We start from the raw sequence: 17,104 nt of genomic DNA on the forward strand, positions 1-17,104 counted from the left end.
TTAGAAGACTTGGAAAGACAACTCAACGTTGAGCAGAGGAAAATATATGACGAAGTTACCAACCAAATAGATCATGGATTAAGTCATGAGAAGAAAGAGTGCACATGTACGTCGTTGAAGCCTGTCCGACTGTACGTGAGTGGAGAAGCGGGAACTGGAAAAAGTTACCTCATTAAAGCAAGTTCATGTTATTTGCAGAAAAGGACTGAGTCATCGCTGTCTTGTGTTGTCACCGCTCCAACTGGACTGGCAGCACATAACATTAAAGGTATTACTTTGCATCGTCTACTGATGCTGCCAGTGGAGCATGATAACAAATTACAATACCACAAGTTATCTGGAGATGCTTGTTGTGAAGTTTCAAGAGTCTTGAGGAAAATGAAACTTCTTATCATTGACGAAGTAAGCATGGTTTCAAATGTCATGCTTGCCTTTGTGCATTTGAGAATGCAAGAAGTTCTCAAAACAGAGTATGATGTGTTATTTGGTGGCAAACACATCATTGTTTTCGGTGATCTTCTGCAGCTGACACCAGTGAAAGGACAACCTGTGTTCAAAATGCTCACGCATGAAGATACCAGGAAGTGGCTAGGGAGCATTGGTAACGTTAATATATGGTTAAACTTCAATTATGCTGAACTGCGTGAAAATATGCGTCAAGCGAAGGATGAAGATTATAAGAATATTCTACAAGATGTTAGAATCGGAAAAGTGACCGAGCATGGGAAAGAAGCTTTACATGCACGATTACTATCAAATTTGTATCCAGAAGAAGACGTGCCTGAGAATATTTTTCAGAAAATTACTGAGAAGAAATCTGGAATATGTTTGATGCCAACTCTTGCAGAATGTGCCATCTTCAACAACAAAATGTTGAATTTAGAAAACCAAGAGATTGTGAAACTGGAAGCTATTGACAGAATAGAGCATATGGGAGCAACAATTATTTTGTCTGAGAATTTGAAATCAAAGTTGGAATCATTAGAGAAGACTATATCTAAAACTGCTGGTTTTGAAAAGACTCTGAATGTGTGCTTAAATTGCCGTATAATTTTAAGAAGGAATTTACATGTTGAAAGAGGTCTGGTAAATGGATCAATGGGTAATGTTGTTGATTTTGAGAAATACAGAAATAGAGATGGAATTGAATTTTTAAAAATTAAATTTGATGGCATTGAGGAAGTACAGCTAATTGGTCGTTGCTCTGCTAGGTTTTTGCTTGTAAAAGACTTATATGTTCGCCGTAAGCAGTTTCCTGTTTGCTTGGCATATGCGGTGACAATCCATAAATCGCAAGGTTTAAGTGTAGACAATGCATTGGTGAATATTGGCAGTTCTGTGTTCAAGGAAGGTATGGCATATGTGGCATTGTCACGAGTCAGAACTTTATCGGGATTGTACTTGATTGAGTGTGATGTCACAAACATTTGTGCGGATCTAGATTGTGTTAAGGAATACAATAGGTTAAGAAGAGAGTATGCGCCACATTTGCCTCAATATCCTTTGTTTGAGAAACGTGTGGTAGGCCGGAAACGAAGAAATGTGACCAATAGTAGGGAGGTTGTAGCAAAAAGACGAAAAGTCGATGAACCCAAAATTATAAGCAGAAAAAAAATGGATTCTGTTGAAGATGTTGTTGGTTTTCAATTTGAAAATAGTTCTGGTGTCAACTGCTATGCTAATGTTGTGGATAATGTTGTCTTTTCTCTAGAAACTTTAAAAGAAGAGATTGTGCTCGATTCGGATCAAAGATTTTGCAGTTTGTTGAATTCTGTGTTAGAGAAATGTAGCACTGATAGAACAAAAATAGAAAGTGTGTCTGAAATTCGAAATCTGTTAGACAAATGTTCAGGTCAAACGCAATTCTCTCAAAATATTCAGCAAGATTGTCAGGAGTTTTTAATGTATATACTTGATGTATTGCAAGATGAAGGTGTAGATGTAGATCACCTGTTTGGCCTTTCTTATCAATGGCAGCATGACTGCGAGAACTGTAGGGTATCAAGTACTACTAGTGTAGACTCAGAAAGATTTATATATTTAACTTTGCCAGACAGTAAATCAGTGTCCTTTAATAAGCTAGTAAAAGCAGCCGATCACAACATGGAGTGTAGCCAATGTAAGTCTGAAATGTTGTCCACATTATTTATACGAACATATGGCCAGTATGTCATTTTAATGTTCCAACGATGTAGGCCTGATGGAACAAAATTGACAACTTTAATTAAAAATTTTGTGGCTTCGCAGTTGTCAATATCAGGAAGGACTTTTGTAACTGCAGCAATTATATATCATGACGGTCCTTCAACAACATCAGGACATTACACAGCTTATTTGAAGTCTAGAAACGGCTGGTCATTCTGCAATGATTCTGTTTTAACTTTAAAAAAAAAATTGCCTTTTGACCTTAAAAATTCTTACCTGGTGTTTTTACAACCAAAATTTTAGGGAAAGAATCTCGGGATTTGTTCTGAGGAATTTCAAGAGGTTCTAATGGCTCCTACACTATTTGGCCTTGAGGATAAGTGTAGTACAGATAAAAAGTTATTTTTGAGTTTTAAGTAGTTCCTGAAAAAAAAGAAGGTTTTCTTACAGAAAGTGGTGGGCACGGATTAGTTAAAGGACAACAGAGTATTCCCCAAAGCAAACGGTGTTCTTACCATAACACTTGACGTCATGGAAAAATAACTGCACTTTGAATGAGTTCAGAAAAACTGTTTCTTTTAATAAGCTAATTCAAGCAGCCAATCAAAACATGGAGTAGAGGTGATGTAAGTCTGCAATGCTGTCGACATATTTTGAACAAACTTTTGGTTATAATGTCATTTTAAAATTCCAACTGTATAAACCTGATGAAAGTAAGTTTTCAACTTTAATTACAAATGTTGTGGCTACACAGTCGTTCATTTTAGGAAGAACATTTCTAACTGCAGCTATAATATGACATGATGGTCCTTTGACAACATCCACTTATTACACATCTTATTCAAAATGTAAAAAAAGCTGATGTTCCGGAAATAATTGACATTTCACTATGAAACAATGTTGCCTTTTTATTTAAAAATATTCTTACTTTCTGTTTTCAGAAGAAAGAATTTAGGGTAGGTAACTGGCCTATAATGATTCTAGGAGTTGATATAATTTTATGTACTGTTTTAAATTGCTTTGTGATTAAAAGTGATGTAGAGAATTAAATAATTGTAGTAGTCATAGAGGTAGTGTAAGTCTGCTTCATAGTAAGCAGTATCAGTGTCATAGGAAATGTGGAACATGAGTGAGCAAGAAGGGTGAGATATTACTAGTACAGGATTGTGAAAGTGATCTTGAACGTTTTTTTTCTGAAAGTTGCGGAAAAAGAAAATGACAGGATTTGCTTAGAAGAATTCCAAGAGTTATAAATGGCTCTTACATGATTTGGCCTTGAGGAGAAGTGTGGTAGAGAGCGAGAAGTCATTTATTGTATGTAACATATTTGTCAAAACGATGGAGCTTTTCTTTCAGAAAGTGGCGGGCTGAAAATAATAACAGCACAACAGAGTATAAGCTGTTCATAGGACATCCTTCGACGTCATGGAAAGTAAGTTACTTTTGAGGAGTTCTGATTTCTGATTGGTTATGTTATATGGGTTTTTTAAACACAATCATTTTGATTGTGGTTTTTTTTCCCCGCTGTTATATGATGAATACCTTCAAGTCACTGTTTTTAGTGAAATTTGATATATTCTGAGAACAGCAAAAATAAACCATTTAACATGTATAATTAATTCTGTACTTTTTGTATTTTTGATATACATTTAGAACTGTGTAGGAGGCATGGAGAAACTGAGGCTTCTGTAAGTGTCAAGGGAGGTGAGTAATGTACATTGCTCTGTTGCATACAGTCCTCACCTTTTACGTACTCTTGGATATGCTAGACTACATCTGTACAATGAGATACCTAAGCTGAGGAAATACAGGTGATGTGATTGTTAAATGAGCAAAAATATTTGCACGTTTTTCAATTATATCACCTGTGTTTCCTAACATTACGAATCACATTGTGCAGATGAGGTTTAGGCCTGTCCAGGGAGACAGAGGAGGTCTGGCCTTTGTTCAAGAGTGCAGTGGACATGACTCACTTCGTTGGTAGGCCTGCACATGTATTATCTCCTCTGTACTCTTCAACAAGCCTAAATTTAATCTGTAACTCTGAGTAGGCCTCACCTCAAACAAATCTCTGGATAGGCCACACCTTATCGGCATCCTAAAACAATCATTTAAAATGTTAGGGGCAGTTTTATGATGGCCGTGCGCCTCTTTTGCGCCTCCGTTGCGTCACTTTTGTGACACAGCAGCAGTGCAAAAGATGCACCATGTTGCAAGATAGGCCTCACTTCATCTGCAACAAGATACCGTCAGTTTAAAATGTATATATTTAGGACTGTGTAGGGGGCATGGAGAAGCAGAGGCTTCTGTAAGTGTCAAAGTTGTTGCATACAGTGCTCACCTTCTGCGTAGTCATTCATATGCTAGACTACATCTGCACAATGAGATACCTAAGCAAAGGAAACACAGGTGATGTGATTGTGGAATGAGCAAAAAAAATTGAACATTTTTCAATTACATTACCTGTGTTTCCTAACATTATGAATCACATTGTGTAGATGCCTCACTCAGTCTGTATCTGACACTCTTTCCTTCACTTCCTCTGTCTCCTCTCTCCCTCACTCTCTTTTCCTTATTCACCCTTTCCTTATATAGTTTACCTTACTCACTTTCTTTTACTAGCTTACACAACTTCAATTTAGTTTTCTCTTCTATCCTTCTTTTCTGTCACTGAAAGTATCTTCTTTTTTTTCTCTTAGTAATTTACTCTATTTCAATTTCTTTTTGTGTCTGACTGTCTATCACCGTTTCTTTCTCTTTTTTCTGCATGTTTATCTCTAACTTTATTTCTTTGTAAAATTGGATGATTTTCAATCTTTTCCCTTGTCTTTTCTAATTTTTAAATACATGTTTTAATATTTTTCAAATTGTTGTTCTTTCTTTCACAGATTGAAAGTATAAAAATAACAAGTGACTAAGTTAACGACAATTATAAGGTAAATGTTTTGTACTCTTTTCGTTAAATTTCTATCACATTTAACTTCTATTAGTTCCACTGCTTCATTTCTTTAACCCTCAGTTTCCTGCTTTTGCTATTTCCCTCATTCCTTTCTCTATTACTTACTTACTCTACTCCTTCCACTCCTTTTCTCAGTCCCTCTGTTCTCATAGTTCCTCACTCCTGTTCTATTACTCTCACTGTCTCTGACTGATCACTCTTTCACTACTTGTTCATTATGCTTTCTCCCTGTAGTTCAAGCACACTAAGGGGCATATTATCAACACAGGCAATAAAATTATCGCTGCTTTTATTGGCAGAAAACTGCCGCAAAAGCGGCTTTAGCGGCAGTTTTCTGCCGCAAAAGCGGCTTTAGCGGCAGTTTTCTGCCGATAAAAGCAGCGAAAATTTTATCGCCTGTGTTGATAATATGCCCCTATGTTATTTACATTTCTTTGCTGTTTCAATCATTCCTTTTCTGTCACTTCTTCTTTTCTGCTTTCTGTTTTTTCTCTATGTTATTCCACATGTTTTAACCTTAGTCACTATCATACATCTTGTTTTATTCCTATTTACTTTTGCTCACTGTTTTCTTAACACTTTCCCTCAGGATTGTTCTTTTAGTCCGGTTCTATCCCCACCTCTCATTCCACATCCTTTACTATTTTTTTTCTTATTTTGAACATTCACTCACATTCTCTAAGAAACTCTTGTTTATTATTCTTCTACTCTCCTTTTTTTCTTTCACTTCCTTATCTATTTTGTTTTTCACAATTATACCCTCTTCCATCTTTTCTTCGGTAAATAGATCTATTAAACAGTATCTCTCTGTTACTCCCTCTAGCTGTCTTTCTTTTAACATTACTCTCTATTTCCTTCCCTTATACTAACTCTTCTTTTTTTTTTAATTTTTTTTTGGTTCGCTTCCGGTTCACGTACCGTTGCGCGTACCGGGAAGCGCACCAATGAGAAAAATGAAGTCAGGAGTGCTAAAAATGTTAGTAATTTTTTAAAAATGGGAGGTAGTTCTGAAAAGAACTTTTTTTTAATGTTTTTGTTGTTTTATATTTTTTTTTATTTTTCTGAACTTTTTTTGTTTTTTTTGTATTTTTTGAACAATTTTATGTTTTTTTTGTTTTTTTGGGGGGGAAACAACGAAAAACAGCCATTATAAAGGGCTCAACAAAAAACAAGAAACAAAAAACTGGGAATTAACAGTGGCTCGAGAGGAGCAAAAAAACCCAAAAAAAAACTACTGCTTTCTTCTCTTGCTGCAGTTGTGGTTGTCGATGGAAGCATTAATAAGGTGAACGCTTAGTTCCCCGTAGCAGAGGGTCTTTCCGCAAAAAATGCAGACCATTTTTATTACACCAAATTTTTTTTGTATATTTGGTACTGTTTCGCGCCCTTCTGGTGCTGCAAATGAAGATTCACCTGAGGAGGTGCTGGCCTGATGGTCTCTTTTTTTCTGAGCCAGATCCCGTACCTCAGCTTGTGCCAGATTGTTAGGGTGCCACCTCTGCATGTGGCGGATCATTGTGTAGTTCCCAAATGAATAATATTTTATTTGGGTTGCCCCTGGACATGACCTCGTTGCAAATTAAGCATGTCACCTTCGGGGCATTCACTTTTTTTTGCCCAGCAGAGATGGAAAAATACTGCCATATATAATGACATTTTTGATATGGCTTTGTCTTGGTTCTTCAGGCAAGTATGTTATGGTTTGTTGGTCCTCATCATCTTCTTCCTCCTCTTCTTCAACTCCTGGAAGGATCTGGGGTGGTGGACCTTCCTTTCTGGGTGGTGGTGGTGGTGGTGGGGGTGCACTAGCTGCAGCTACTACTGAAGCCATGTCTCACAAATAGCTCTTGCTTTCTCAAAGAAAAAAGTAAGAATGAGGAAAAAAGGAGGGGGCTTTCATCATTTGTAGAAAAAAAAAGTTGAGAACCAATGAAAAGTGTTATTTTCAGGTCACATGTCCCGACGCGCTTACGCTACGCGCACAGGAGCGCTTACGTTGCGCGCTCCGGGTCGCGCCACGGAGCGCTTCCGGGTACGTTTACGGAGCACGCCGAAGAAATGCATCAAGTGGTTACGCGATGCGTCACGTTTACGCGGCGCATCACGCGACTACGCGACACGTCATGATGTTGTTTTCGTTCGCGGGTAAAGCGCTCACGGGACGCTCACCCGTACGTTTACCGGTACGTGCCCCGGGAGTGCCCCGGGGCGCGTACCGGGGCAAATAATAAAAAAAAAATATTTACACATTTGTAAATTTCTAATAAAAATTATTACTTTCATACATATAGATATTTGCTATTAAAAAACCTATGAAATTCACTGAAAAAACCATAGGTTATAGACCATATATCGTTAGGAATTAGCATTTACAAAACCTTATTTTACTCACACAAAACCATTGAAATTCGCATATATAGTTAGTTGTACTAACTATATATCGCGCACCCGCAATCCACTGCTGATCATGTCACATATTACATCATTCATGACATGGTCAGTGACATCACTGATGACATCACTGATGACATCACTGATGACTACATCCAGTGACTGTATGTTTCTGTAAAGTTAAAATATGTCTTACATATTGAAGAATGAGTGGATTTATAAGTGTCTGGATGAAGGATATAGTAGGTGCATGACTGACTGTATGAGTGAGTGATTAAATGTGTCTCACTGAGTGCATGGGTTAGTGACTAAACTGTCTTAATTTGTGCATCATTATGTCTGTTGTTCTGTAATCTGCTGCATGTGTTGATCATTAGCTATATGAGTAACTATATGGGTTATTGATTGGTTGCTCAAGTATTTGTATGGGAGACTGAGTGTGTGTGTGGGTGGCTGGGTGGTGTATGACTCTGTGCATATATGTGTGAGCAGTTGATTCACTGGATGTATGGGTCCAAAAGTGCATGTAGAAACAGCTGTATGGGCGGTTGACTGTGTGCATGAGTGTATTGGTGAGTGAATGGATATCTCAGTGCTACATGTCAAAGTAAGTACATATGTAAAACACAGTACATGTGAGAGTTGACATATATACATAACTGTGCATAAGAGCCAGTGAATGTGTGAGTGGCTGTATGGATCATTGTGAACTTGTATCCAGGTTTGTATAAGAGAGTAAATATGTGTTAGTATATGTTTGAATAAGTAAGGTGTGTATAACTGCATAGTTGAGAAAATGGAGGTGTGATTGATTCTTTGCATGACTGACTAGGTGTGTGTGTAACTTCATGGATGAGTGACAGTCTGTGAGTGTCTGTTTACACTGAGTGTACCTAAGGTTATATTAGAGTCTGAAGAGGTTCATCGTATTATCACATGAATGATGTCATCAGTGATGTGATCAGTAATGTCAAATGAGATGTCATCAGTGATGTCATCAGTGATGTCATTTGAGATGTCATCAGTGATGTCATCAGTGACGTCATTTGAGATGTCATCAGTGATGTCACTGACCATGTCATGAATGATGTAATATGTGACATGATCAGCAGTGGATTGCGGGTGCGCGATATATAGTTAGTACAACTAACTATATATGCGAATTTCAATGGTTTTGTGTGAGTAAAATAAGGTTTTGTAAATGCTAATTCCTAACTATATATGGTCTATAACCTATGGTTTTTCAGTGAATATATATATATATACTGACGAAGCCTGTGAAGGCGAAACGCGTCTGTAAGGGGTGAGGGGGGTTTGGTGATTAAAAATTCTGCAACTGGATACCAGCGTGCCGGCCTTTCTTTTTCGGAGACTTTATGGGATACGAAAAGTGTGCAGCAATATATATATATATATATATATATATATATATATATATATATATATATATATATATATATATATATATATATATATATATATATATATATATATATATATATATATATATATATATATATATATATATATATATATATATATATATATATTACCTACTGGCGGTTGCCAGTAGGTATATATAGTTAGGATTTTTTCCCTATGGGATTTTTGAAAATTCTATGTCTAATAACTTTGGCGTTTGTGGACGGAATTGGCTGAAATTTTCTGGAAAATGGAACATTTTGTTTCTGAGCAGCCCCTGGAAATTTGGGGAGGGTTCGTCAAGGGGGGGCCGAGAAAAAAGGGGGGTCCCAAAACGTGTTTTTAACATTGAGTTTTCCATAGGGCGGTTGGCCTCACTTTTAGCCCGAACGGCTGAATGGATTTGCATGAAACTTGGCAAAATTTTAGCGACTGGTAGCCCGATGTGCCTTTTGTAGGTCTCAATATATGTGCTCCAGTGGATTTTGAGAAATTAACGTTTAAAAAAAGATATATATCTGTAAGCGCGCTCTGGGCAGCGCTCCGGTCCGCGGACCTTAAGCGTACCGGAACTTCGCGTAGCGAAGCTGATTGGCTCTCCGGTGTCTGTCAACATTCTAAACAGTCCGGAGCGGCCGCCATCTTGTCTCTCGGTAGGATTGAGAGACAAGAGGAGGCCAAAACAAAGGGGGAAATAACCATAAGGGGGCATACTAGATCCTCCCTGACCCCCTAGGTTTAATGTGGAGGTTTTAAAAGGGCCCCGCGGGGCAAAAAAAACAATTTTTTTTTTGTTTTTTTTGCGTGGGGAGCGCCCGGTCCGCGAACCGGGAAGCGTTCTGGGCAGCGTACTGCAATGAAAAATGAATGATAGACTTTTCAAATGCTGTATGTTAATTGATTGTTGGTTTTGTTGATTATTTTTTATTTTCTTTATTTTTTAAGCATTTTTTTTTAATGTGATTGTGTTTCATAATTTATTAAACTTTCTAACATTTCATTGTCAGAAATTTCATAATTATCATTGAATATACATTGTAGTCTCTGAGGGTGTAAAATGTCCTCATTTTCAAGGAGGTTATCTACTGCTTGTACACATTGCAGTAGTTCTTTGTCCCAAGTTTCATCGAAAAATTCAATATCATTTTCATCAATGATTTCTTGGCTGCTCTCTTGCAGGACAATTTAAAATTCAACTTTCTGTTCGCCTTCCATTTTGCCTGAAATTTAGATTAAAAAAATATATATTAGTAGAGATAGGGCACTGTTGGGATTAATTTTAAATAGGCAGTTTTTATCAGTGAATTTATCTTTGGGCAGTGTATAGTATCAGAGTGGAAGTAGGAATATAAAAAAGTGTATGTGATTTAACGTAAGTAAATTCATAATTATACAAGAGAAGCCTAACTCCATCCATAACTATAACAGAGAAGTCTATCTAAATCTATAACTACTACAGAGGGATAGTATATAACTATCAGAAAAAGTTTACCATATTAACTTATAGTGCACAATATACTTCAGTTTTGAAAATAAAAACTTACCTTTAGAAAGAAGTTGAAGGAATTAGTGGAAATACTATTGAAATGTAGTAGTCAAAATGGCTGTGTTTTCTTCTCTTCCTTTATATATATTCAGGTATATAACCAATGAAATGTCAGGTAAAAAAAGTAGAAAATGAAAGTAACATTTTCATTGGTTGTCAATTCCAACACTTCAGATGTGTTTTGTGAAGTAATTTACCTCACGGTATTTAGAGAGGTCTACAGGCTAAATGGCTCAATGGAATTCCAACCAAATTTGTGAAAATGGTAGGGATTGGTATGTAGTATGAGCTAATCTATATTTGGTGAAATTGTCTCCAGTGGCTTTTCTGTGAACTACTTTCCCACCTTTTTTGATGGTGCGCTTCCCAGGGAGCGACCCGGTACGCGAACCGTTGAGCGCCCCGGTTCGCGAACCTTAAGCGTTCCGGGAGTCCACCATTTTGTGTTTCGGTCGAATTAAGATACAAGATGGAGGGCAAATAATGTTCAGAATGGGTAGAAGGGGGCACGGTAGACTTATCTTGACCCCCTAGGTTTTGTGAGGGTGGCTGAGGAGGCTTATATGTGTGAAAAAAACCATTTTTTTAAAAAATTTCGCGAGGTTAGCTCCCGGTTCGCGTACCGGGTAGCGCCCCAGGGAGCGTACTTTGTTAAAAATTAGTGAAAAATGTTAGAGTAAAATAATAATTGTGAGTGATCAGATGTAGGGTAGCTCTGAGAAGAGCTTTTGGGTTTATGGTACATTTAGGTACTTATAAGTAGGTACCAATGCACAGTCTTAAATTCAGAGTGAAAATTCTGTTTCCCTCATCTGAGAAGTGAACTCCATCTCCTCTGTAGATATCTTGCATGTAGTAACGCAAGTTATTGTTGTACATGGAGCCCATTCCATGGTCTCTCATGTAAGCTGAAACAGATTTGTTTACATGCTTCCTCGACTTCTCAATTTGTGGACAAAATTGGTTTGACCACCTCCATTTCTGTCTTTGGCATATATTTGAATATACCAAGGCAGTCTGAGGAAAAAGTGCCATCAATTGCTCAAAGGTGTCCTTTAAAAGCATTTCCAGACCTACCCCAGTCAAAGTGCCCAAATCATTACCTCCACAGTGCACAATTAACAGGTCAGGTTTGGGCAAATGCATAAAGGTTTTCACCAATGGTATCAATTGGTGACATTTTAATCCTCTGTGGCCAAACCACTTAATTTCCACATCTTGTAAATTGAGGTTAGGTAAATTTCTGTTCTCAGCATACCTCTGAGCCCAATAGATGTAACTATGTCCAACAATCCAGACAGAAAACATGGTGAGAGAAGGTTCTCCTGCAGTCAGATGAAGTGTGGCAATGAAATGGCAGTTGAAAAAATGAGAGTTTAAAATGAAAAAAACTGTGGAGTTTCTGTGTTCATGAAGCAGTAACAGTGATTGGTGGATTTTGATTGCTGAAAACAGAAAGTTAGGGTGCACGGATGTGTTCTTTGAAAGATGTATTTTGAGTGGTCAATAAAAAATCATTAAATGAAAGAATGCACTGGATATGCAGGTGCACTGAGAGTTCAGAGTTCAATTGCAACATTGTTGTGTGAACTTGCAAACAACAGAGGTCTTCCAAGAGGTGGTTGCCATGCAGAAAAGGCATGAAATGGCAGAGGGGGGAAGGGTTTTCATTTGAAAAAAAGTGAGGGAAGAGTTTTGATTGGGTGACATGAGAGATATGTGTGAAGAATTACAGCATTTCTGTGCTTTTGATAGCTGCAGACTCTGGAGTGCATACCTTTTGCTCTGCTGAAGACAAATTGGTGTGTTTCTGAGACTGTTTTCAAACTCAAAGTATTTGCTAAGGTGAGAAAATATTTCTTTAATTTAGATAGAGAATAGTGTGCTTTAAGGAGAAAATTATGAATTATGTGGCGCAAATTGCTTGTAAATATGCTCCCACCTGTGCATGGAAAATTTAGATTTTGAATGTTTGTGTTACATAGCCATGTTAAAAGTGATACAAACATGCTGCAAAGGCAATCAAAAAACGCTTTTATGTGTCTTAAGGACATTTTAAGTAATTTTCCCATGTGCAGTGTTTTGAAATTATGATTTGAAAATCGTTTTTGGGGAAAAGGAATTGTTTTTAAATTTATGACAAGGACATAATGGTGTATGCTTCTTTATACGGCAATTGACTGTCCCTGATGTTATTTTTCCCATTTTAATGTAAGACCTTTCTCTGTGGCGCAAATTGCTTGTAAATATGCTCCGACCTGTGCATGGCAAATTTAGATTTTAAATGTTTGTGTTACATAGCCATGTTAAAAGTGACCCAACCATGCTGGAAAGGCAATAAAAAAACACTTTCATGTGTCTTAAGGACATTTTAAGTAATTTCCCTGTGGGCAGTGTTTTCAAATTATGAATTGAAAATCGTTTTTGAGGTAAAGGAATGTTGTTAAAATTTATGTGCACCATATGCCCCCACATTTCTTTTTCAGGGGTGCAGCAGGGTGTTATTGAGACACCCCTGCACCTTTGGAAAAATTCCTAATTTGCGATGAGCTAATTGCTAATCGCAAATTGCACCTTCATTCATATGGGCATCCTGGCCCATGGAAATGAATGGGTAATTTGCAATTAGCAATTTGCTCATCGCAAATTTGGAATGGTAAAGAATCGCTATTTATTCCTTAAAATTCGCTATTTTGGAAATGCAAAATAGTTATATGATACATATGGCGGTTGATGTCTAACAAGATAAGAAGCTTAGGGATACATTTATGATGACTGGCGCAATGAAGTGGACATCACTTACTTCATTGGTAGAGCTTTACATGTATTATGTCCTCTGTATTCTTCATCAAGCGTAACTTTAATCTGCAATCCTGAGTAGGCCTCACCTTAAACAAACCTATGGATAGGCCACACCTTATCGTCATCATGAATTAATCATTTAAAATGCTAGGGACAGATTTATGATAGGTGTATGACTCTTTTGCGCCACTTACAAAACACTGTCCACGGGGAAATGACTTAAAATGTCCTTAAGACACATGAATGTGTTTTTTTAAAGTGTTTCCAATTTTTTTGGGTCACTTTTAACATGGCTATGTGACTCAAACAGTCAAAATCTAAATTCACCATGCACAGGTGGGAGCATATTTACAAGGAATGTGCTCCATGGGGAAAGGTCTTATAATGTAATATGGGAAAAATGACATCAGAGACACTGAAATGCCTTATAGAGAAGCATACACCATTATGTCCTTGTCATAAATTTGCAAACCATTACTTTTCCCCAAAAACGATTTTCAAATCATAATTTGAAAACACTGCACATGTGGAAATGACTTAAAATGTCCTTAATTCAAAATTTGCTATTCATTATTTTGCGATTGCACTTAAGGATTTGCAAATTTTGCGATTCCTTAAATGCAATGTATCAAACAAAAAATATGTAAAAAATAACATTAAGGATTTGGAAACTACCACCAACTTATAGTTTGTGGTAATTTGCGAATTCTTTTCAAAAAGCATTTTTTTCCAAAAAACAAAAGGTGCCATATGACGCCAATACATGTCCTTAGGGCATGTATGTGCGCCATATGCCCCCAAATTTCTTTTTCAGGGGTGCAGCAGGGTGTTCTTGAGATACCCCTGCACCCTTGAAAAAATTCCTAATTTGTGATGAGCAAATTGCTAATCGCAAATTAAACCTTCATTCCTATGAGCCTCCTAGCCCATGGAAATGAATGGGTAATTTGCAATTAGCAATTTGCTCATTGCAAATTAGGAATGGTAAAGAATTGCTATTTATTCCTTAAAATTTGCTATTTAGGAAATGCAAAATAGTTTGATGGTACATATGGTGGTTCATCTGTAACAAGATAAGAAGCTTAGGGATACATTTATGATGACTGGCGCAATAAAGTGGACATTACTTACTTCATTGGTAGGCCTTTACATGTATTATCTCCTCTGTATTCTTCATCAAGTGTAACTTTAATCTGCAATCCTGAGTAGGCCTCACCTTAAACAAACCTTTGGATAGGCCACACCTTATCGTCATCCTGGATTAATCATTTAAAATGCTAGGGACAGATTTATGATAGGTGTATGCCTCTTTTGTGCCACTGTGCGTCACTTTTATGATGCAGCGGCGGTGCAAAAGATTTGCTATGAGGCGACAAAATTACAAATTGATGCATTAAGGCAGATATGTCATGGTGTAAAAAAAACGTACCACATGAAACCGATGCAGCAGTGATGCAAAAGATGCACCATGTTGCAAGACAGGCCTCACTTGGGGCCATATGTATCAAGCTAATTAGCATTCGCAAAGATCAAAATTCTGCGAATTTCAGCCTTTGCGAATGTTAATTAGACAAATGGTATGTATCAAACAAGTTTGATGCAAAATAAGGAGTAGCAAAATTTGCTATTCCTTATTTTGCGATTGCACTGAAGGATTTGCAAATTTTGCGATTACTTAAATGCAATGTATCAAACAATAAATATGTAAAAAATGACATTAAGGATTTGGAAACTATTGTGGTAAATTGGTGGTAATTTGTGAATTCTTTTCAAAAAGCTTTTTTTCAAAAAAACAAAAGGTCCCATATGACGCCAACACATGCCCTTAGGGCATGTATGTGTGCCATATGCCCCCAAATTTCTTTTTCAGGGGTGCAGCAGGGTGTTCTTGAGACACCCCTGCACCCTTGAAAAAATTCCTAATTTGTGATGAGCAAATTGCTAATCGCAAATTAAACCTTCATTCCTATGAGCCTCCTAGCCCATGGAAATGAATGGGTAACTTGCAATTAGCAATTTGCTCATTGCAAATTAGGAATGGTAAAGAATTGCTATTTATTCCTTAAAATTCGCTATTTAGGAAATGCAAAATAGTTTGATGGTACATATGGCGGTTCATCTGTAACAAGATAAGAAGCTTAGGGATAGATTTATGATGACTGGTGCATCACCAGGGATGTGTCAGTCATCCTGCGCCGCTGTTCCGCCACCCATGGTGTGCTGCATTTACAATGCGGGGCATCATGGGGCAAAAATGGCACAGATGCGTGACGTATCTTTGCTGTAAAGGTAGTGATTGCTGGAGTTGTATCGCAGCTCAAGCAAGGCTCAGGGGTGCCCCATCTCCACAATGTTGCGTCAAGACCTATGCCTGCTTAAAGCAGGCGCAGGGTTTTGACGCAGCTTTCTCCTATCTGATTGTAAATACGGCACACCATGGGTGGCAGAGCAGCGGTGCACGTTAATTGGTGCATGCCTGGGGATGTGCCATTTAACATAAATCTGCCCCTTTACATTTAAGTATGTGCAGGACACACAGAGTCGGTGAGGCTTATCCAAGGTTAAGAAGAGATGAGTCCTGTTCACTGAAAAATTAGACATAGTCTTCACCTGCTCAGCATTGCTGGACATGGCTAAATAATAGCTGCAAAATATTACTCTTGTTAAACAATTTTACTATTATAATCTCTGAGATTTGTCTCTTACTCTGCAACATCTCATTGTTGTTATCTTTCTTTAAAGATAAAGACAACATCAACATGAGCGACAATCTGCAATCAGTTGATTTTGACCTCATCATTGAACTTGTAATTGAAACATCAGTGGATGTTGATCCCTTGGATGATTTAAATCCTGAGGATGAAGAAGAGCGTGATGAGGATGCAGATTTGTCCGAATTATATGACATAGGGTGGGAAGCTGACCTGCTTGAGCCTATGGAAATATAAACATCTATTTTTAAAATTTATAATTAATAAAAAGTAAAAATGTAAACCGTTTAATTTAAAAATAAAGACACCTTCAAAAACAGGTTATGTGTAGTGTCTTCAATAAAATATTAAAATATGCTCATAAAATTAGATCAGATTCACATATAAAATAGCACAGGTAACATAAATATAAATGTCATTTCTTTTCTGCTATTTCTGTATTGTAAATTTGCCAAGGACTAACAAATCTTCTATTTAAAATGTCAAGTAGTGTGTTAAGTTTTTGATCACTGTTATTGATTTACTGTTTGGTAATAATGGTTAATAACATTTTTTATTATATTTTACCACAGATTCAACTGCAGATCATTTCAAGATTTCACCATGCCAACAATAGAAAGACAGAGAAAGGCTGCAAAACGTCAAAGACAGCAGGTGAAACAAAATAAGCAGCAGTCCTCTAACAAAAAGATTTGTCAAGTCACGAAGAAAGCACCGGGTAAGAGCACAAAATATTTCATAAGAAATATGTGTAGTAAAAAAAATATTACTACAGAAAATGTTTCAGTCCATAAAAAGAGAAACAATTCAAATGGAAAGGAAAGGCCAATCAAAAATGTTACTGCTAGAGCAAGAGATAACTCTGTGCATGATAGTAGAAGGAAACAACAGTTTAGGGACATTCGTAAACGAATGTTCCGCAACAGGATAATTGGCAATTTGTTAAAAAATATTAAGAAAGGTCAACAGAAACTGGTTTTTTATAAGAGAAAAAAAAAAGTTGAGAAAGTTATTGATCAGGCATTTGAAATTAAACGTAAGTTATTTATTTTGATAATCAATAGAATTAGGAAGCTAAACAAGGCAATTTATGATTTCAAAAGAAATAGTAGATGGAAGAGAATAGTT

This window comes from Lissotriton helveticus, chromosome 11 (genome assembly GCF_964261635.1).
Source record: "Lissotriton helveticus chromosome 11, aLisHel1.1, whole genome shotgun sequence".
In the NCBI taxonomy this organism is placed as follows: Eukaryota; Metazoa; Chordata; class Amphibia; order Caudata; family Salamandridae; genus Lissotriton; species Lissotriton helveticus.